A 23,092-nucleotide genomic window follows, 5' to 3' on the forward strand; every position below is an offset into this window, starting at 1 on the left:
TTCCCACATTCCCTCCAACATTCATCATTATTTGTTCCTGTCATCTTAGCCAATCTGACAGGTGTGTAGTGGTATCTCAGAGTTGTCTTAATTTGCATTTCTCTGATCAGTAGTGATTTGGAACACTCTTTCATATGAGTGGAAATAGTTTTAATTTCATCATCTGAAAATTGTCTGTTCATATCCTTTGACCATTTATCAATTGGAGAATGGCTTGGTTTCTTATAAATTAAAGTTAATTCTCTGTATATTTTGGAGATGAGGCCTTTATCAGAATCTTTAACTGTAAAAATGTTTTCCCAATTTGTTACTTCCCTTCTAATCTTGTTTGCATTAGTTTTGTTTGTGCAAAAACTTTTTAATTTGATGTAATCAAAATTTTCTGTTTTGTGATCAATAATGATCTCTAGTTCTCCTTTGGACACAAACTCCTTCCTCCTTCACAAGTCTGAGAGGTAAACTATCCTATGTTCCTCTAATTTATTTATGATTTCGTTCTTTATGCCTAAATCTTGGACCCATTTTGATCTAATCTTAGTATGTGGTGTTAAATGTGGTTCCATGCCTAGTTTCTGCCATACTAATTTCCAGTTTTCCCAGCAGTTTTTGTCAAATAATGAATTCTTATCCCAAAAGTTGGGATCTTTGGGTTTGTCAAACACTAGATTGCTATTGCTATTTTTATTCACTATCTTGCCCTGTGAACCTAACCTATGCCACTGATCAACTAGTCTATTTCTTAGCCAATACCAAATGGTTTTGGTGACTGCTACTTTATAATATAGTTCTAGATCAGGTACAGCTAGACCGCCTTCACTTAATTTTTTTTTTCATTACTTCCCTTGAAATTCTCGAACTTTTGTTGTTCTATATGAATTCTGTTATTTTTTTCTAGGTCATTAAAAATAGTTTCTTGGGAGTCTGATTGTTATAGCACTAAATAAATAGATTAGTTTAGGGAGTATTGTCTTCTTAATTATATTCGCTCAGCCTATCCAAGAGCACTGAATGTCTTTCCAATTATTTAAATCTGACTTTATTTTTGTGGCAAGTGTTTTGTAATATTGCTCATATAATTCCTGACTCTCCTTTGGTAGATATATTCCCAAATATTTCATACTATCGACAGTTATTTTGAATGGAATTTCTCTTTGTATCTCTTGCTGTTGGATTTTGTTGGTGATGTATAAAAATGCTGAGGATTTATGTGGATTTATTTTGTATCCTTCAACTTTGCTAAAGTTCTGAATTATTTCTAATAGCTTTTTAGCAGAGTCTTTGGGGTTCTGTAAGTATACCATCATGTCATCTGATTTTATTTTTTCTTATGAAAACTGGCTGTTCATATCCCTTGACCATTTATCAATTGTGAATGGCTTTTGTAATTTTGACTTAGTCCTAGACTCAGCATTTATTTGAGATATGAGATCTTTATCAGAGAAACTTGTTGCAAAACATTTTGATATTACTTCAATGCCTATGGTACCTTTTAGCAAAATGTAGTTTCCCTAATTATCCATTTAAATTATGTCTGTTTTTGCTTTTGCTTTGTCTAAGATCATGTTTGCTAACCCTGCCTTTTGTTTGTTCAACTGAAGTATATTAGATTCTACTCCAGCTCTTTATTTTATGTTATTTAATACTTTATTTTCCCCCAATTATATGTAAAACAATTTTTACATTGTTATACATCATTGAAGGCATATGAGCCCTTTATCTTAACTCTGTGTCTTTCTGTTTCAAATATGACTCTTGTAAACAACATTGTTGTTTTTTTGGTTCTGATCCATTCTGTTATCTCCTTCAGTTTTTTATTGGTGAGCTCATCCTAGTCACATTCACAATTATGATTACTATGTATTTCCCTCCATTCCATTGTCTTGTTTCTTCCTCTTTCTCTCTTTTTATCCTGTTCCTCCTCAAGTGTATTTTGCTTCTAACCACTGACTCCCTTAATTTGTCCTTCATGTTATCTTCCCCCCCTTTTCTCTTATCTCCTTCCCTTCATATTTCTCTACAGGGTAAGTTAAATTTCTATACACTCTTGAATGTGTGTGTGTGTGTGTGTGTGTGTGTGTGTATCTCCTTTCTTCTTTGAACCAATTCTGATGAGATTGAGCTCTAAGCATTGACTGACAGTCACCCCATTATCCTCCTCCATCATAAAAGCTCTTCCTTGCATGCCTCTTTTATGAGAGAAAATTTCCTCCATTCTGCAGCTACCTTCACCCTTATCCTAATGCATTCTTCTTTCTCCACCCTCCTTTTTTTGATGATAATTCCAACATTATCAAATCATACCATGCCCTCTGTCTATGTAAACTCCTTTTTAACCTTCCTAATAATGATAAAGTTCTTAGGAGTTACATATATCACCTACCCATAGACAAATAGGAACAGTTTAACCTTATTGAGATGCTTACGATTACATTTTCACATTTACCTTTTTATGGTTCTCTTTAAACTTGTGTTTGAATGGCAAAGTTTCTATTCAGCTCTGGTCTTTTCATCAGGAATGCTTGAAAGTCCTATTTCATCAAATATACATTTTCCCCTGAAGGATTATAATCCATTTGGCTGGATAGGTGATTCTAGATTACAATGATATATATTCCAAGCCTTCTCTTCCTTTAACATGGAAATCACTAAATCTTATATGATTCTAACTGTGGTTCCACAATATTTGAATTGTTTCTTTCCGGCTGCTTAAAGTATTTTCTCATTGACCTGGAAGCTCTGGAATTTGACTATAATACTCCTGGGAATTTTCATTTTGGGATCTCTTTCAGGAGGCAATCAGTAAATTCTTTCAATTTCTACTTTACCCTCTGAATCTAAGATATCACGACAATTTTCCTTGCTAATTTCTTGAAATATGATGTGTAGCTATTTCAAAGTCCGATTCTTTTTGTACAGCAAAACAACTATTTGGACATGTATACATATATTGTATTTAATTTATACTATAACATATTTAACATGTATTGGTCAACCTGCCATCTGGGATGGGGGGAAGGAGGGGAAAAATTAGAACAAAAGGTTTGGCAATTGTCAATGTTGTAAAATTACCTGTGCATATATCTGGTAAATAAAAACTATTAAAATTAAAAAAAAAAAAGAAATATGATGTGTAGGCTTTTTCTTTGATGTAGACTTTTTCTTTGATCATAGCTTTCAGGTAGTCTAATAAATTACCTGTCCTGATCTATTTTTCCAGATAATAACAGAATTGAGATGTATAGTTCTTTACTTGGTGCAAATATCCTGAGGAACTTGAACACTTTCACATTTTGTAAGCCACATCAAAATTCTTTATTTGGCCAAACCTCTTAAGTTCTGAAAAGCCAGAATATTAACTTAATGATGCTCCTTGGCTTTGGCTTCCTTTACACTTTGGACAATCATTAAATATTAAACACCTATTTTGTGCCAGGTATTGTATTAAATTCTGAGGATATAAAAAAGGCAAAAGATCCTGCTTTCAAGTCTAACGGGGGGAGACAATGTAAAAACAATTATATACAAACAAGGTATGGACAGGATAAATTGGAGATAATCAAATGAGAGAAGGCACTCGAATTAAGAGGAGTCAGAAAAGATTTCCTGTAGAAAGTGGGATTTTAGCAAGAACTTGAAAGGAAGTCAGGGAAACCAAGAGGCTGACACAAGAAGGAAGATGATTCCAGGTATGGCAGATTGACAGTGAAAATTCACTGAGTTGAGAGATTGTGTCTTGTTTATGGAACATCCAGGAGGCCTGTGTCATCGGGTCTAAGAATACATATTGGGGAAGAAGGTATAAGAGGACTGGAAGGTAAGAGAGGGGATTATGAAGGATTTTGAACACCAAATAGAGGGTTGCATATTTGATTCTGGAAGTGATTTGGGAGCTACAGTGGTTGATTGAGTAGGTAGAGGCGATGTGGATGGATTCATGGTTCAAAGATCATTTTGAATGGGGATGGACTCGGATATAAATGGACATGATTCAGCAGCCCCACAAATAGATTATTGCAATAGTCCAGGTAATGAGGGCCTGCATCAGGTGATGCGGTATCTGAGGAGAGAGGGGGGCATCTCTAAAAAAAGTTACAGAGGTAAAAAGGTCTTGGCAACAGATTGTACAGAACAAAGCTTCTTCAACTATAGGTCTCAAACCTATGTGGAATACATAACTGAATGTGGAAGTTACAAAATTATGATTTACTATCAATAAAAGATAGATCTGTATATTTATTTTACATACATATATACCCAGGATCGCATAAAAATTTATTGCACTAAGTGAGGTCATGGGTGGAAAAAATTTAAGAAGTCCTGGTGTGAAAAGAGGATGAGATTGAAGAGGCAAGGATGACAACTAGTTATGAGCCTGGGTGACTGGAAGGATGGTGGTACCTTCAACAATGATAGGAAAATTAAGAAGAGAGGAAGGTTTGGAGAGGAAAGGATATTGAGTTCAGTTTTGGATATGTGGAGCTTAAAGATGTATACAGGGCATCCAGTTTGAAATATCCAATAGACACTTGGAGGTGTGAGACCAGAGGTGAGTAGAGAGGTTAGGGTTGGCCAAGGATATTTGAGAATCATCAACATAGAGATAATAGCTGAATAGGTAGGAGCCAAGGGAAATAGTATAGAGAGAGAAGAGAAAAAGGCTCGGATCAGAGACCTGGAAGATACCCAGAGTCAGTAAGCTTAACCTATATGAAGACCCAGCAAAGGAGAATAAGAAAGAACAGTCATAAAGGTAGGAGAACCAGGAGAGAGTGGTATCCTGCAAACCTAGAGAAAAGATGATCAATAGTGTCACAGGCTACAGAGACAGATGAGCATTGAGCAAACAAGGCCACTGGCTTTGGCAATCAGAGATGATTGGTAACAGTTTTGATGAAATTATGAGAATGGAAGGCAAACTAAAGAACTAAGAGAGTGAGAGGAGGCAGCACCTTAGCAGACTACCTTCTCAAGGAGTTCAGCCACAAAATGTGGGACATATATGGGACAATAATTATAAAGGATAGAAAGATCAAGTGATGTTTTCTGAGAATGGGAGAAACATAGGCATGTTTGTAGATGGAAGAAAGCTGACTAGTGAGAGATTAAAGGTAAGCGAAAGAGTGGGGATAATGGAAGGGGAAATTTGCTGGAGAAAATGGGATGAAATGTGATCATTTGTGCACATGTTGGGATTTGCCTTGACAAGACTATTTGTTTTTCTTTTTTAAGACTATTTCTTAAAGTGAGAGATAGGGGTGATGGGGAAGGAATGGCAGAAGGCTCAGGTTGATTTGAGGTGAGAAAGAGGAGGAAGAGGAAGCTTGAAGTGAATAGTCTCCATTTTTTCAGTAATAGGAGGTTCTCAGCTGAAAGGGTTGGCGAAGAGGAGCCATGAGATGCTTAGAAAGGGACAAAAAGGTTTGGAAAAGCCACCGTGGTAAGTGATATAGTGAGTTAGAGAGGTCTAAAAGGACTGCTTCACAACTGTAATGGCTCAGTTACAAGTACACAAATTTGTGATGCACCTAGTCAGCATGGTTTCATGATTTTTTCCAGCTTCGTTGAGAAGCATGAGAATAAAAATAAAGGTATCAGATAGTTTTAACTCTCATTTTCCAACTGGTGCATCATAGTGATATAATATTTGCCTTTCTTCCACCTTTCTAATCTGAATAACTGAGGAAAAATAAAGCATGGGTAGCTCCAGAGGCTACTTGCATAGTGAGAGGTGAGGTGATAACTGGGAGAGATTTTTAAAAGGTAGAAAGGAGAAGGGGCTATGGAGAGAAAACAGAGGAAAAAAAGGAGGAAAGGGAGGGCAACAGGAGAGATTTTTGCTTTGATCTTCCACGGAGTGGATGGCATTGATTGGAGGATTTTATAAAGACAATTGGCTGGATTGCCAGAATTCTCTGGTCTGAGAAACTGGAGATAAAATGGGTCATACTTTGATCTATGAAGGGTAGAAGGAAGGAAAGAGAAAAATTTGCCAACAAGGTCCCTCCCCTCCCCTTCCAACCTGTAGAGGAGCGGGCTTAATGCCAATGCTCAAGGCCAAATTGGTGGAGGACTCCATTGCTACATCTTGGAGCTAAAGTGCAATAATATCCCTCTAATAAACTCTCTTTTCTCCTCTGGCATTGCCATCTCTCCGCTGTAGGTGCTCATCACCTCACACATGGATCACTGCAATTGCTGCCGGTGGGTCTGCCTGCCTCAAGTCTGTCCCCACTCCAACCCATCCTCCATTCAGGTGCCAAAGTGCTTTTCTTAAAGCACAGGTCCAACCATGTCAACCCCCTACTCAAGAAACTCCAGTGCTTCCCTATTATCTCCAGGGTCAAATAGAAAGTTCTTTGACATTTACAAACAGACCCCTTCCAACCTCTCTAGCCTTCTGACGCTTGACTCTCCTTCATGAACTCTATGATCAGTCCTATTGACCTACTTTGCTGTTCTCACTATGACGGTCCCATTTCCCATTTCCATGCCTTTGCACTGGCTGTCCCCATGCCTGGAAAGATCTCCCTCCTTACCCCTCCCTGCCTCTCAGTTTCCTTGGCTTTCTTTAAGATTCAATAAGAATCTCATCTTCTGGAAGTCTTTTCCAATTCCCCCAGCTTATAGGTCTTTCCCCTCTGGGCTCCTCTTGATATATATATGCCTTGTATGCCCTTAGCTATTTTCACATTGTCACCCTTATTAAAATATGAGCTCCTTGAGGTCAAGAATTTTAGCATATTGCTGTCTGGGGGAGAGGGGAGGGAGGGATAAAAATTTAGAACACAAGGTTTTGCAGGGGTGAATGTTGGAAACTATCTTTGTATATATTTTGAAAAATAAAAACCAAGTATTGAAAAAAGTATTTTAGCATAATGTCAGGCACATAGTAGGTGCTTAAGAAGTGCCTATTGACTGACTGATCAATGTCAACTATTTTATGCTGGGGTTTTTTGCTGCCTAGGGGAGGGGGGAGGGAGGGAGAATGGTTTGGAACACAAGGTTTTGTAGAGGTGAATATTGAAAATTATCTTTGTATATATTTTGGAAAAATAAAAAGCTATTATTGAAAAAAGAATTTTAGCATAATGTCAGGCACATAGTAGGTGCTTAAGAAATGTCTGTTGACTGACTGATCAATGTCAACTATTTTATGCTGGGCTTTTTTGCTGTCTGGAAGAGGGGGGAGGGAGAGAAAATGGTTTGGAACACAAGGTTTTACAAGGGTGAATGTTGAAAATTATCCTTGTATATATTTTGGAAAAATAAAAAGCTATTATTAAAAAAAGAATTTTAGCATAACGTCAGGCACCTAGTAGGTGCTTAAGAAATACTTGTTGCCTGACTGATCAATGTCAACTATTTTATGCTGGGCTTTTTGCTTTTTAAAAAGAAGTCCTATTAATGTATTCCCCAACTAGGAAGATCAATGAAATAATCTTTTTACTGCACCCAGTATCAAAGCACTTCCTTTTTTATTCTTAGGAAGCAGCAAGACCTGAACATATTTGCTAGAAAAAAAAGTTGAAAAAAATTTTTTTTCCATAATTCTGACAATGGTCAAAATGAAGTTGGCATTTCAGTGTAATAAAATAGCATTGTGATTTGTAATATAAAATTATGCTTAAAGGGGCAGCTAGATGGCGCAGTGGATAGAGCACCAGCCTTGAAGTTAAGAGGACCTGATTTCAAATATGATCTCAGACATTTAACACTAACTCTGGGCAAGTCACTTAACCCCCACTGCCTCATCTCCGTACCCCTCCCCAAATTAAATTATACTCATGGTACTTAGATCTGGAAGGGACCTTGCAGAACATTTCATTCCACCTTTCTCATTTTAGAGAGAAAGGGGAAAAAAAAGCCTAAGAGTAGAGCAGCTTTTTTCAAGGACACAGAGGCTATAAGTGGCACTTACATAGGTCCAATTCATACTGTTAATGCCATTATGGAATTGCTGATAACAATGGGCACAATACTTGCATGCAGTTGGGATAGTTACTTTATTGATCTGGTTTAAATGAAATTCACTACTGTGAATTTTTGTGTACAACAAATGGATTTTCTTCGATCCTTTGTTGAGATATAATTGCTGTATTTTGTCACTAAAGATCCCAAATACTTGAGTGAAAAATCAAGAATGATAGAAGAAAAAGACTCCTCATTCATCCCCATAGCTTCATTCTTATTGTTTACATATAACCATATATTGATTAAGATGCGAAGAAGGTCCTTAGACTATCCAGTACCTTTCTGAGAATTATGCTTACTGGTCCTAACCAATAACCCGGCAAGGAAAGAGGAGGATGGGAGAAACTGGAGACCCAGAGGAATTGCTCCTTAAGGAGGGGACAAAAACAAATATATACTACCCAAGTCTCTTCCTTCCCCCTCCAAGTTGTAGAAAGCTACAAGAGTATAAAGAATTATGACTTATATAATGACCAAAGGTCTCCAGTAGGATTTTTCATCTAAAATATAAATTAAAATATAATTTAGGAAGCTGCTGGCACTATGTGCTTATTTATGTGGTTGGCTAGGGAATATTGGATATCTTATTGAAGCCCTGATGACCAATCAAAATTTATGTTTGCTAGGCCTGTTCCTCTAAAGCAGGGGTCCTTAAATTTTTTGACTTGGGACCCCTTTTCACCTGAGCTTTTTTTACATGACCCCAGGTATACAGGCATATAAAACAGGTATAAAAATCAAACTGATATTAAATCATAATTTCACAATATCCACATTCAGTTCCCAAGATCCCACATGAGATCACAATCTACCATTTGAGAAATGGGGTTCTAAAAGGCCTCTGGAACTTTAGGATATATTGAACTTAAAGGGTTTAAATGTATATTTTCTAGTTGATTGTCAGAAATTTGTTCAGATCAGAAATGGCAAGCTAACAGCCAGAATTCCTTCCTTCAATTTAATTCACTCCAACAAACTTCCCAATCTAGAAATCCAATCCTATTGCCTGTCATCTAAGGGAGGGAGTAGAGGGAGGGAGAGGAAAATATGGGAAAATGAATACAAGGGATAATGTTGTAAAAAAAATTACCCATACTGTCAAAAAATTATAATTATAAAATTAATAAATTATTAAAAAAAACAAAGTGGCAAGTTGCTCAACAATATATAAGTTTTAGAAAATACTTAGGATATTGAAAGACTAAGTGATCTTGCTCAAGTTCATATAATAAATGTTTTAGAAGAGACTTGAAACAATCACACACATATAGAAAAAACAAACATATATCTTGCCTATGGAAACAACCTCAAGAAAATCAAGTTAAAAAAAAAAAAGCTGCAGCCAAAAAGTATTATCTATCTATATAAACATGTCTATTGTGTCAATAAACTTTTTTCTGTACTTAAAAAAAAATAGAAATCCAATCCTAATCTTCTAAGGTATAGCTGTAAAGCATGGAATATTACAGCCCTGAAAAAATTAAAACTGTGGGTCACCCAAAGAGCAATAGAGACACAATAAGAATTACACTTACTTTCTTTTCTGTTTAGGGGATCTCTAGATTTGCAATGTTTTTGATACTAGTTTCCTTTGATTTATTCAAATTTTTCTAGCTTTAGTTCTCAAATTGGGGCTACACATCCAATCCAGGATTTGCTCCCATTTGCTTTCGGATCAGGTGGCCAGCTCTGTGTCTCACTTTGGGTTCCTGTGCCGACATCAACCTCCTGTATCTTTAAGGCCCTCTCTGGCATCTCAGGACCAAGTGTTAGGGATCTCAAAGCCCTTGGGTCTGGGTTGTTGAGAACTGTAACACAACAATGGTTTGGTTACTACCATTTCTAGACATTTCCAAGGTCTCTACTCTGAAGATTTCTGAAAACCCTAGAACCTCCCATTCCTTCTGTCTTGGGACATAGAGTCCTTCAGGCAATGTTTCTCTGACCATTATCTGGTCATGCAAGAAGGCATCTCGGAATGAACTGTCTTTGATTTTGCTAATGGCTCCCTTTTCTAATAGCTCTAGAGATAGTGGCTGACATCCTGTACATCTTGTCCCAGCCTGAAATTATCTATCATATCTTTTCATTGAATTTCTTCATCTGATCAGGGTTTTGCTACATTAGATACATGGAATCCTGCCACGGTTCAGGCAGCCATATTGACAAGAAATACTTTTGCTCAATTTTCTGTAATCAAACTACAGATGTATTCAACTTTCTGATAACCAGAGCATTATGCTATTTTGTTTCCAAAGTTTTTCTAAATGAAATCTAGTATTTTGTTGATCTTTTTGAACAAATTCCAGAAGGATCAAAGTCTCCTTCACTGAATCCTTATGCAGGTCATTTCCTCTAACTAGAGGTGTTTCACAGATTGTCCTGAGCTCTCTTCTCTTCTCCCTCTATATGACTTCCCTTGGTGAGCCCATCAGCTCCCATAGATTTAATGACCATTTCTATGCTTATGGTTCTCAAATCTACCCATCCTGCCTCTGACCTCTCTGCTGACCTCCAGTCTCTTATTTCCAACTGCCTCTCAGACAGCTGAACTGGATGTTCAAGTAGACATCTTAAGCTCTACATGTCCAAAACAGAACTCATTATCATTTATTCTTTCTTAAATTTTTATTACCATTTATTATTATTATTATTATTATTATTTGGTAATTGGGTACCCAGGGTCACACAGCTAGGAAGTGTTAAGTGTCTGAGACCAGATTTGAATTCAGGACCTCCTGACTTCAGGGCTGGTGCTCTATCCACTATTATCATTTATTCTAAAAGTCTTTATCATCCTACTTTCCCTATTCTATACAGGGCAACATCATCCTCTCAGTCCCACAGACTCAATCTTAGAAGATCCTGTATTCCTCCCTCTCCTTTATCATCCATTTCCAAGCTGTTGCCAAGAACTATTTCACCATTATACTATCTCTCAAATATGCCTCCTTCTCTCCTCTATACTCACCATCACTCTGGTACAGAGTCTCATCACCCCACACCTGCACTATGAGAACATGATGATGGGTGTACCTACCTCAAATCTCTCCCCATTCCAATCTATCCTCCATTCAGCCAGAAGTAGATTTCCTAAAGAGCTTTTTATAACAGAAAGAATCAGCAGTATGATTTCAGAGAGGTCTGGAGAGACTTACCTGTACTGATGCTAAGTGAAATGAGCAGAACCAGAAGATCATTGTACAGGGCAATAGCAAGATTATACGATGGTCAATTCTGATGGACGTGGCTCTTTTCAACAGTGAGGTGATTCAGTCCAGTTCCAATAGACTTGTGATGGAGAGAGCCATCTACAACCAGAGAGAGGACCAAGGGAACTGAATTTGTATCATAGCATGGCATTTTCACTCTTTTTGTTGTTGTTTGCTTGCATTTTGTTATTTCTTTTTTTTCCTTTTTGATCTGATTTTTCTTACGTAGCAATATAATTGTGGAAATATGTGTAGAAGAACTGCAATGCTTAACATATATGTTGGATTACTTGCCTCTGAGGGAGGGTGGAGGGGGAAGAGAAGGAAAAATTGGGAATATGAGATTTTGCAAGGGTGAATGTAGAAAATTATATATGCATATGTTTTCATAATAAAAAGCTTTAATAATTAAAAAAATACAAGAACTTTTATAACCCTTTATAACATGGATGCTACCTATCTTTCCAGTCTTCTTACATCTTACCCTCTGCTAAGTATTCTTCAATACAGGAAATCTGGTCTCCTGGCTGTTCCATGAACAATTCACCCCATTTTTCAGCTCTGGACATTTTCTCTGGCTGTCTTCTATGCTTGGAATCTCTCCCTCCTCATCTTTACCTCCTGGCTTCCCTGCTTTCCTTTAAGTCCCAATTAAAATCTCTTCTTCTACAGGAAACTTTTTTCCAACCCCTCTTAATTTGAGAGCCTTCCCTCTGTTAATTATTAACTATTTACCTCTATATAGCCTGTCTTTACATATCTGCTTGTTTGTGTCTCATATTAAAATGTGGCAGACTGTCTTAGCCTGATACATGGTAGGAGCTTAATAAATGCTTATTGACTATTACAGAACTAGAGTTAGAAGGGGACTGAAAGCTATTTAGTTCAATTTTATAAATGAAGAAACTGAGGCATAGGGAAAGAAAAGGATTTGCCCAGATCCTCTGATTCCAGCCAGATCTCTTTCTATTGTCAGTTAATATCTTCAGGGAAATATAACTCCAAGCTTCCTTTTTTGTTGTAATTTTAATCTCTGGCTTAGCACCTCAAGCTCAGGAGTTATATATATTGCATTCAATTGGGAGGTTACCCTAAAGAATCATCCTCTTTTTGGTCCATGTTACTCCTACATAGAGTTGATGATGAGAAATCTCAGAATATAGCTTGAATTTAATTCACAGCTATATCTGTGGAAATGTAGGTAAGATTAACGAGCTCCCATACAAGCATTCAAGATAACAATATATATATCAGACACAGAACAAGCCTGTATTCCAATCCACAGAACATTCAGGAAATCAATACATAAAGGATTCACAGTAGCTTATTAGCAAAAGACTTTGTTCTCTTCCCTCTCCAGTGAGCTCTACCTCTGCCCTATATCTTAAAGTCTTCCAAATCCATAGCTCTCCCATGTCATTTGGACTTCTCTAAGAAGGGGAAAAAACTTGAGATTGCCATATTGAGAGTGCCAGGATTCTGCCACTCCAACCAACACTCTAATGAGTCCTACTTTCATACTCAGCAACCCATATATTCAAGGTATTAACTTTAGTACCTGGACTCCTCTCTGGAAGGAAATTAGCTTGGGATTGCTAAAGAGGCAGCTTCTCTCCAATTGGACCTGCAATATTAAAATAATTCATGATAATAGCAAAAAGCAAAGATCAAGTTTTTTTCTCTCTTGTATTGTGACTTAGACTATTGCTCTTCTAATTTGGGAGTCATATGCATGGTTCCTTGGAATATGAAAGGATGGGAGTATTTTGGGAGTAAGGTAAAAATAGATAAATAAGGAAAAACAGAAAAAGGCTTTCTTTACCTTTACTATCCCAAAGTGTTTCAGATATTGCTTTCTAACTTTTAATTCTTTTTATGTTTCAATGCTTTACTCTAGGGTTTTAAACTTATAGAACTTATATATTTAATGCCAAAACAAGGTTTTTCAATATTGGGGCTTTCATGTCCGCAGACAGATACAGGGGGAATGGAAAGGGCTCTCATTACAAACTTGTATATATAAGTAAATACAAGACAATTTGAACTAAGGAATGAGATGAAATGACTTGATATAGGCCCAGGAATATCTGTGTTCATATACTGACAGTCATATGCCAACTTTGTGATTTTGTGAAAGGATTCACTAGGGAGCTGGGAATTGAGCCTTAGCTCTAATGAAGGAAGACGGAGATTTTGAGATGCAGGCCAGAAAAGAAAACAGAAGCACAAAGGTGAGAGACAGAATATAAAGTTTAGGGAACCCAATAGGCTAGTTTGATTAGAACAGGGGTTCTCAAACCATGGCCCGCGGGCCAGATGGGGCCCACTGAGGACGTTTATGCGGCCCACCGGGTTATGGCAAATGGGCTGAGGGGCGGAGACAGAGTGTGAGGTTTTGTTTTTACTATAGTTTGGCCCTCCCACAGTCTGAGAGACAGTGAACTGGCCCCCTATTTTAAAAGTTTGAGGACCACTGGATTAGAACATAGTGTATGCGTAAAAATAACAATATTGTAATGATGATCAACTGTGAAAGACTTAGCTACTCTGATCAAGACAATGATTTAGGATAATTCCAAATGATCCAAGATGAAAATGCTATCCATCTATAGAAAGAGAACTGATAAACACTGAGTGCATATTGAAGCATATTTTTTGTTTTCTTTGTGTGTGTGTTTTCTTTTGCAGCATGGCTAATATGGAAATATGTTTTGCAAGACTTCACACATATAATCAATATCATATTTCTTGCCTTCTAAAAGGATAGGGAGGAGTGGGAGGGAATTTGGAATTAAAAATTTTTAATGAAAGTTAAATTGAAAAAATATTTAACTGGGGAATATTTAACAAAATAAATAAAAATTTAAAAAGAACAAGGAGTGTGTGAAGAGGAGTGCATAAAGCAGCCTCATCAGGCCCCTTCCCTCAGAAGGAGGAGGTACATACATAAACAAAAGCTACCAGGATTGATGAATCCTTGAGAGTAACCAGTGATCAATGAGGAAATACATCAATCTCCTTTTGAATCCCATAACTTACATGTGATCAGTATGTACAAAGGCTCTTGGTTTCTGTTTACCTTGGACTGATGCACTTGTAAAGAGTAGCACTCTTGAGTATAAAATAATATAAAGTCCAATACACAGGAACTACTGCAATCCTGGCAGAGCTGCCTAACTTTTGGTTGGACCTCATATATTCTATGGCATGTCTTCACTCAGAACAAGAGACCTAAGTGACCATGTCACAAACCGATCCAAATTCTTGTTGCACCTTTTGTTTTGATATTAATAAAATTATACTGGAGGTCCCTGTGAATGTGATCTGTGTTTCTCTTCCCTAAATCTCAAATCAAATTAAAATATTATGATAAAGATTGAAAAGGAAATTTGGAGCTCAATTATAGAGCAATATAAGTGCTGGACTTATTTTAATCTAGGGAAGTTTCTTGCATAGAGCAGTGATGTGATCAGATTGTGCATTAGGTGTATCATTTTGGTGCTGAGTGAAGGATGGAAGAAGTAAGAAGTTGGTAGTGCCCTCAACAGAAACAGGGGAGTTTGGAGAAGTGGTGGGCTTGGGGGAAGGCAGGGTAAAGGGGATCAGTTTTAACTTAAACATGTTGAATTTGAAATGCTGACAGGAATTCTTGCTGGAGAGAAAGATTAGAGCTAGATTATGGAGATCTGAAAGACATGATAATTTAATCTGACGACATTAATGAGATCATTAAAGAACAGAGAAAAATGGATTGAGTTGGGGAAAGAATAAAAGGTAAAAAGGGCTGTTAAGAGAACATATTAAGATTTCGAGGTCATATGATCAAGAAGATAAAAATCTTTTCTCAAATTGCTCCAAAATTGGGAATATGCACAAGAAACAAAGTAATTTTAGTTATCTCCAGGGTCCAGGACACCAAGAACTCAAACAAGATAAAAACTCAATGAACAAACAGCAGATAAAGCAATCGCTAACTCCCAACATGCTCACTTAACAATTCCTGCTTCACTTCATTTCACTGTAGTAGGGCTGCACAAACCAATTCAAGAATTTGTAACAGAGTTCAAATATCTCTCTCTCCTCTCGCTCTCCTAGAGTTACAGAAAAGCAAAATGTAGAAAACTTTGTCCTAATGGGATAGTTTTCTGAGTGGTAGCACTGTGCTGCAAAAGAGCTCAAAAAACTGAGGAACAGAGTGAACTAAATCAGGACACGTGTATGTGGCTGTATAGCATTCCATTAAGCCTGAGGGAAAGTACCTAGCATCTTGTCTGGGGCTAAGCCTGTTTCCCTAGAAGTCATCTGGGGCAGAGATTGGGGCCAATGAAATGTGAGTTTTCCAGGAGGGAAGTATGCTGACATGGCTTTGCCAAGAGTCCAGGGAAATGGCTGTGAAAGGGAAAGAGTGACCAATATGGGAAGATAAAGGGAAAAGACAAATTACAGAAGGCATTAAGAGAAATAAAACTCAACAACTAGATGATTAAAGAGGAAAGATATTATTGATAACAAAAGGGAATCCAAACATCTATGTAAGAAATATTGCAAGACAAAGGAAAATCAATCAGCACCTAATGAGGTAGAGGAACTTGTGGATTCCTATGAGAGTATGGAACAACAAAAGGATGTTCCTGAATGATTTAAAAAAGAAACAGACATTGTAAAAGCAGATTTATGGCCTGCACACTAGAAATAATTCGTAGAATAGAAAAACTTGCATTCATGGAGTTAAGTCTCAGCAAAGAAACAAAAATAAGAATAAATGACTGGGAATGCAATAACATTAAAAGAAAGAATGTTCTCCATTCATATTGATAACAGGATATGTACAGACAACTTAAGAACTAGAGGGCTCTGAAAAAAAATAAGTCAAAAAACCTAACCACTCTAGAAACTGGAAGATGAATGGATGTCCATCAATTGGAGAATGGCTGAATAAGTTATGGTATATGAATGTTATGGAATATTATTGCTCTGTAAGAAACGACCAGCAGGATGAATACAGAGAGGCCTGGAGAGCCTGACAGGAACTGATGCTGAGTGAAATGAGCAGGACCAGAGATCATTATATACTTCAACAATGATACTGTATGAGGATGTATTCTGATGGAAGTGGATATCTTCGACAAAGAGAAGATCTAATTGAGATCCAAATGATCAATGATGGACAGAATCAGCTACCCCCAGAGAAAGAACACTGGGAAATGAGTGTAATCTGTTTGCATTTTTGGTTTTCTTCCCAGGTTATTTTTACCTTCTGAATCCAATTCTTCCTGTGCAACAAGAAATTCGGTTCTGCACACATATGTTGTATCTAGGATATACTATAACATATTTAACATGTATAAGACCGCCTGCCATCTAGGGGAGGGGGTAGAGGGAGGAAAGGGAAAAATTGGAACAGAAGTGAGTGCAAGGGATAATGTTGTAAAAAATTACCTATGCATATGTACTGTCAAAAAAAAGATATAATTTTTTTAAAAAATTAAAAAAAAGACCTGACCACTATAATGCAAGAAATAACATAAGAAAAGTACCCAGAACTTCTGCACTCAGAAAATAAAGTACCAATTGAAAAAAATGCACAAATTGCTTCCCCCCCAAAAGATCCCTCTGCCGCAAATTCCAGGAGTCATAGAGGCTAAATATAGATGGTTAAATATAAAAAATTTAATGACAAATAATAAATTTGAGTAAGTTTACCCTGTAGCCACCAGAAACCACAGAAAGTAATAGAATGTGTTCCAAAGAACAAAGTAGCTCAAGATGCAATCCAACCTGATGTACCATGCAAACCAGAACCTACCCATTAATGAAAAAAGGTGGACATTCAAAAATGGTGTTCAAAGCATTTCTAGAAAAAAAAAACGAACAAATTATTAATTTTTCAAACATAAATCAAGGAAAGACAAACTAAAACTAAGGACAAAAAAATAACAAGATCATTAAGAGATTCCTTTCTAAAAGTACACAAGGAGACAAGGTAAAAACAGAAAACAAACAGAAATCATAGTGGAGAAATACACCTGAAACATCACAGACTAAACCTCACAACACCCTGCCTATAGATGATTCAGTGTTTTGTGGGACTAAAATATAGGAGGATAACTAAAAGGGAAGGAGACAGAAAGAAACTAGAGGGGAATGTGTTATGGACCTAAAGATCAACAATGAAGGAGAACTCCTGTAGTTTCTTGGGAAGAAGAGTGGTTACAGGAGAATGGGTAAGGAGACAAAGGGAGGGACTAAATTGGGGAAAGGGAAATAAATCTTGTTTCATTGTGGGTAGTGGGCATCGTTGATGAAGCTCCTGACAGGGGAAGAGTGATAGTCTGTAAAAGGAGGTCAGGACCTTACAATGGGTATAATATGTACTACTTAGTACTTAGGTACTCATCTTGCTCCAGGAGAAGGGAAATAAGAACTATTGGGGAAAAGTGATATTCAGAAGAGAGGGAAAGTATGGACCCAGGAGATTGTCTGGCAAATTGGGAAAAAGATAATCTTTGGGAAGGTAAAGGTGAACTGCACTATCAGGAACATAGGAAAATTCCTACCATGGGACAATAGCAATTCTATCACCTGTAGGAACTGATATATATTTTTGTAACTTAAGATTTTATTATTCCCCCAATTACATGTAAAAAAATTTTCAACATTTCTTTAAAAAATTTGAGTTGAAATTTCTGTCCATTCCTTCCTACCTTCCCTCCCTCCCCTTATTGAGAAGGCAAACAATTTGATATAGTTTACCATGTTTGGTCATGAAAAGCATATTTCCATGTTAGTTGTAGAAAAATATGTAGTTGTGGAAAAAAATACAAACACCAAAAAACCAAAAAAGATAGTAAAGAAAAAAAATTATACTTCAATCAGTTCTTTCTGTGGAAATGGAAAGCATTTTTCATCCTAAATCCTTCAGAACTGTTTTGAATCATTGATTGCTGAGAATAGCTAAGTCATTCACTATTGATCATTATAGAATATTCCTAGAAGTCATTCCAGATTCTTCTAAGAGTATCCTGATGATAATTTCTTAAATCACATTAGTATTACATCATGATTATATATAATTCTTATATATTATTACTAAATTTGGTTCTCAAAGAGATAAAAACCAAAAAGAAAAAAGTACAGAAATATTTATGGTAGATTTTTAGTGATGGCAAAAAATTACAAATTCAGCCATTTCCCTATTGATGGACAACTCCTCAATTTGTGAAAGAAAAAGGGATTCAGTGGGCAAGATCTATATGACAATAACATGAAAAAAAAAACTATTTAGAAGAGGACACTCAAAATAAGTATCTTAAAAGCTTTAAGTCCACAAGAAATATAAAGACTAAATGAGTATAAGGATCATGAATCAAAGAATAAAAGTCTAGGATAAACAGAAATAGAAGATAAATAATGAAGAGAATGATGGAAAAAGTCCTTTTTTAGAAGACACAATGAATTAAAAAAACTACTTAAATGAGAGGAAAAAAGGAAGAATTAAATAATTAGATAAAGGGAAGAAAAAAGAACAAGATGAACAACGGGGGGTAGGGGACTTGAAAGAAACACATAGCAGCCGGGGCAAAACACAATTATAACACAAACATACTAATGAGGATAGCAGATGATTTTGTATAGTATCCATTCACTGAACTGCCATCTGCCTCTCCACAAAAATGACAGATATCAATATTCTTCTCTCAGTTTGGGATAAATCTAACAGAAAGATAAATAAAAGGGACAATACAGAATTGAAAAAAATGTTGGATAAACTAGTGCTTAAAGACTTATGGTATCATCTAAACAAGACTGCTCAAGAATATACAAAAGTCTCAATATCATATGCTCACTTTTACCCACTCTAAACATGTGTTGTTGGGCATGAAGATATTGCAAACACATGTAAAAAGTCAGAAGTAGCAAACAAATCCTTTATAGACCACAATGTGATAAAAAATACTAATCAGTTCAGACAGCAAAAACAAAAGACACAGGTCCAATGAAAACTTAAGTTTTTAAAGTAAAGAGATCATAGTAATAGGCCAAGGTATGTGAGCCTAAACTAGAGTGATGGGAAGATAGAGAGAAAAGGATGGATGGGAAAGACATTGCAGAGGCAGAATCAACAGGTCTTGATAATAGATTCTATGAGAGGTGAGTAAAGCATGAATTAAAAGGTAGCTCCAAGGTTTGAAACCTGATAGTGCCTTAACAGAAAAAGTCATATCAGAAGGTGTAAGTTTGGGTGAAAGATAATTAACCCATTTTTGGACAGTTTGAGTTTGAGACAACTCAGATATTCCAATGGAAGTGTCCAATAGGTTAAGTATTTGAAAGTTTCATTCATATATGGCTAGTGAATGCACAGTTAACATTAAATGTTATTAAAACCCTCTAATATTCTGGGTTGGTATCCTCAAGTAGCATTTTTTAATCATATATATAATTTGGACCCTATTTAAAAAAATTTTTTACAGTGTAATAGTAATAGTTGTAGCAGTAGTAGTAATAGTAGTAGTAGTAAGTAGTGTTATGTTCCCATTTTAGGAAACAGCAGATCTCTCAGAAAACATAGTGAAGAATGGCATTGGCTTGATGTTGCACTTCATAGAAGAATTTTGTATCATCTACAAATTTAGAAATTTCACCTTTTGGTTTAAAAAAAAAAGGTTAAATAATGCCTGCTTCTAATGGATGTGATTATTAACCAATAGTAGTCACCTAATGAGTGCTATATTTTGCTTCCTCTATCTTTTAAAATGATCCCTGAGTAACTACATTTTGTTTGAACATTGTTGGTCTGGCTCTTTGCACATTTTTCTGGTGATGTGCTGCAATATTCTGGGCAAATCTACTCCCTCCAAGTCTCAGCTTTCTCTTCAAGATATAGGGCTCAGTTTTTTTTGTTTGTTTGTTTGGTTTTTTTTTTTTTTTGTTCTTGTTGTTTTGTTTTGTTTTTCTGGGACAAATGAGGAAGTTGTGCTGAGAGCTCAATTTTCTCTTTGACTAAATAGAGAAGTTTGAATAAACCAGAGGTTTGAAACATTTATTGTGTCCTTTGGCAGTCAGCCTAGTGAAACCTATGGACCTCCTCAGAATTCTATTTTTAAATCAAAGAAATGTTAAATTTCAGTTAGAATAAAGATGTCATTGTCTTCTCATCCATTATTAATGACCCCTTAAGATTCCCCGCTTAAATATCCTAAGACTAAGGCAACCATTTCCCCTGTCAAAAGATCGGGTGCTTAAAAAAACCCAGGGTTTTGAGTGCCTTCTTAGAACTTTTTCCAGTCCAGACACTTGCCACCATCTTCTCCACGTAGCTCCTCCAAAGCCCTTGCGCAGAACAGCCAGCAGCCAATCAAAATCGTGGCTGGTCACGTGGATTCGGAAGGTAGCAAGCATCCAAGTCTGGGCTCTGAAGGTGACCCGCCCACTTGCGCGCTCCCGCGGCCGGTCCTGCCTCCTGGCCGCGAGACCCCGCCACCACCACCCCCTTAAATAAAAGCCATTGGCTTGGACAGTGGGGCTCACTTCTTCCCCTTTCCAGTAGTTACGCTCTCCTCACTTTCCTATCCCGGGCCGCACGGAGCCGTTATCTCGGCTTGAATTTCCCTCTCGCCGCCATGATTGTGACGTAATCTATCCGCGCCGCTCGGCTCCTTCTCTGATTGGCCTAGCGAAGAAGGAGACGCTGCGTCGCTTCGTTTTCGTTTTCGTTTCCATTTCCGCTTCCGCTGCCTTAGGTCTCGCTCTGTGGGAGTCATGGTCGTGGAAGTGTTGCAATTTGGCCTTTTCACTCTAGTCCATACTGCCTTCGCCCCAGCGTGGCGTAAGGGATACGGAACTCGGGCCGGGAGTTCCGGAGAAACTCGTGGGAGCCTGGGAGAAAGGCGGAGGGCCGGCTCAGAGAGGGATGAGGCAGTGAAGGGGCGGGGTGGCCCTTCTGAGCCGGCTTTCCTGAGTGGGACTCAAGTATAGAAGTAAACCCGATGTACCAGTCTCTGTCCAGCACCCTGAGGCTGATGGGGAGGGCAGGGGAAAACTGATGGAGGCAAGAGACCGAGTCAGACGCGCGCGCGCGCGAACACATACACACAAATAAATAAAACCCGGGGGATTATGGAGAGGAGGACAATGAAGCTTAGCCAGAGAAGGAGATAAGACCCACTACTGGGCAACCGAGACAGCAGCCACAAGGGAGGGAGATGGAAAATTTTTGAAGAGAAACCTGACAGCTAACGACTGTTGAATTATATCGAAACTTAGGGTCCAGAAGATGATATAGTGGGTCTTGAAACTCACTATAAAGTTATTAGCTCTTAAGGTGTCAAGGTTTCCTGCCCACCGAGGATCTAGCTAAATCCGAAGAGGCTTGTAGGCTGATAAAAGTTTGGAGGCCACATTTCTCAAAGATGTAAGCTATGAAGGGATTACCGGCTGCGACAGTAGAGGGCGCACCGATATCAATAAAGTTATGTCTTTAAAAAAATTAGAGTTGCCATTATTTAACAAAAACTGCTGAGAAAATTGGAATTAGCATGGAAGAAATTAGGGCTCGATCTAAGTGGGTTCATGATTTAGCTATAAAGAGTGATATTATAAGCAAATTAGAAGGATGTAGAATAGTTTACCTCTCAGATCTGTGCAGAAGGAAGGAATTTGTGTTCAAAGAACTGGAACTCATAATTGAACACCAGATAGATAATTTTGATTATATTAAGTTAAAAAGTTTTTGTACAAACAAAACTAATGTGGACAAGATTAGGAGGGAAGCAATAAACTGGGAAATCCTTTTTACATTTAAGGGTTCTGATAAAGACCTTATTTCTGAAATATATAGAGAATTGACTCAAATTTATAAGAATCCAAACCATTCTCCAATTGATAAATGATCAAAGGATGTGGACAATTTTCATATGAAAAGATTAAAATTATTTCTCTAAATAAATAATGTTCTAAATCACTATTAATCAGAGAAATACCACTACACACCTGTCAGATTGGCTAAGATGACAGGAACAAATAATGATGAATGTTGGAGGGGATGTGGGAAAACTGAGACATTAATACATTGTTGGTGGAGTTGTGAAAGAATCCAACGATTCTGGAGAACAATTTGGAACTATGGTCAAAAAGTTATTGAACCGTGCATTTGACCCAGCAGTGTTTCTATTGGGCTTATATCCCAAAGAGATCTTAGAGGAAGGAAAGGGACCCACATGTGCAAAAATGTTTGTGGCAGCCCTCTTTGTAGTGGCCAGAAACTGGAAACTGAGTGGATGTCCATCAGTTGGAGAATGGCCTAAGTTATGGTATATGAATGTTATGGAATATTATTGTTCTATAAGAAATGATGAGTAGACTGATTTCAGAAAGGCCTGGAGAGACTTACAGGAACTGATGTTGGGTGAAATGAGCAGGACCAGGAGAACATTATACAACATCAATATTATATGATAATCAATTCTGATGAATGTGACTTTTCAACTATGAGATGATTCAGACCAGTTCCAATGATTTTGTACTGAAGAGAGCCATCTACACCCAGAGAGAGGACGGTAGGAACTGTAGATCACAACATAACATTCTCACTCTTTTTTTTTGTTGGTGCTTGCTTGCAACTGTTGTTTTCTTACTCATTTACTTTCTTTTTAAATCTGATTTCTCTTGTGCAGCAAGAGAATTGTATAAATATGTTTATAATATTAGATTTAACATATATTTTAACATGTTTAACATACATTGAATTGCTTGCCACCTAGGGGAAGGGGTGGGGGGAAGAAGGAGAAAATAAGAACTGCAAGGCTACACAAGGATCAATGTTGTCAAATTATCTGTGCATACATTTTGAAAATAAAAAGCTTTATAAAAAATTTAAAAATAAAATAAAACAATTAAGAGTTCTGAAG

The 23,092-nt window shown here is 37.1% G+C and overlaps 1 long non-coding RNA gene across 3 annotated transcripts in view; it reads right to left on the reverse strand.

Moving 5' to 3' along the window:
* The window catches only part of LOC141548673 (uncharacterized), a 38,029-nt gene extending 17,223 nt beyond the window's left edge, over positions 1–20,806 (reverse strand). Inside the window, exons 1-4 of one of the 3 annotated variants that reach the window (XR_012484028.1) lie at positions 20,715–20,806; positions 12,742–12,807; positions 11,130–11,282; positions 9,523–9,779 (exon numbers count right to left, since the gene is read on the reverse strand). This is a non-coding gene — a long non-coding RNA (uncharacterized LOC141548673). Of the gene's footprint in view, positions 1–9,522; positions 9,780–11,129; positions 11,283–12,741; positions 12,808–20,714 lie in introns of those variants that run through there. The other 2 variants (XR_012484027.1, XR_012484029.1) reach the window with 2 other exon arrangements.
* Between the last annotated feature and the right edge of the window lie 2,286 nt (positions 20,807–23,092).

This window comes from Sminthopsis crassicaudata, chromosome X, assembly GCF_048593235.1.
Source record: "Sminthopsis crassicaudata isolate SCR6 chromosome X, ASM4859323v1, whole genome shotgun sequence".
NCBI classification, from domain to species: Eukaryota; Metazoa; Chordata; class Mammalia; order Dasyuromorphia; family Dasyuridae; genus Sminthopsis; species Sminthopsis crassicaudata.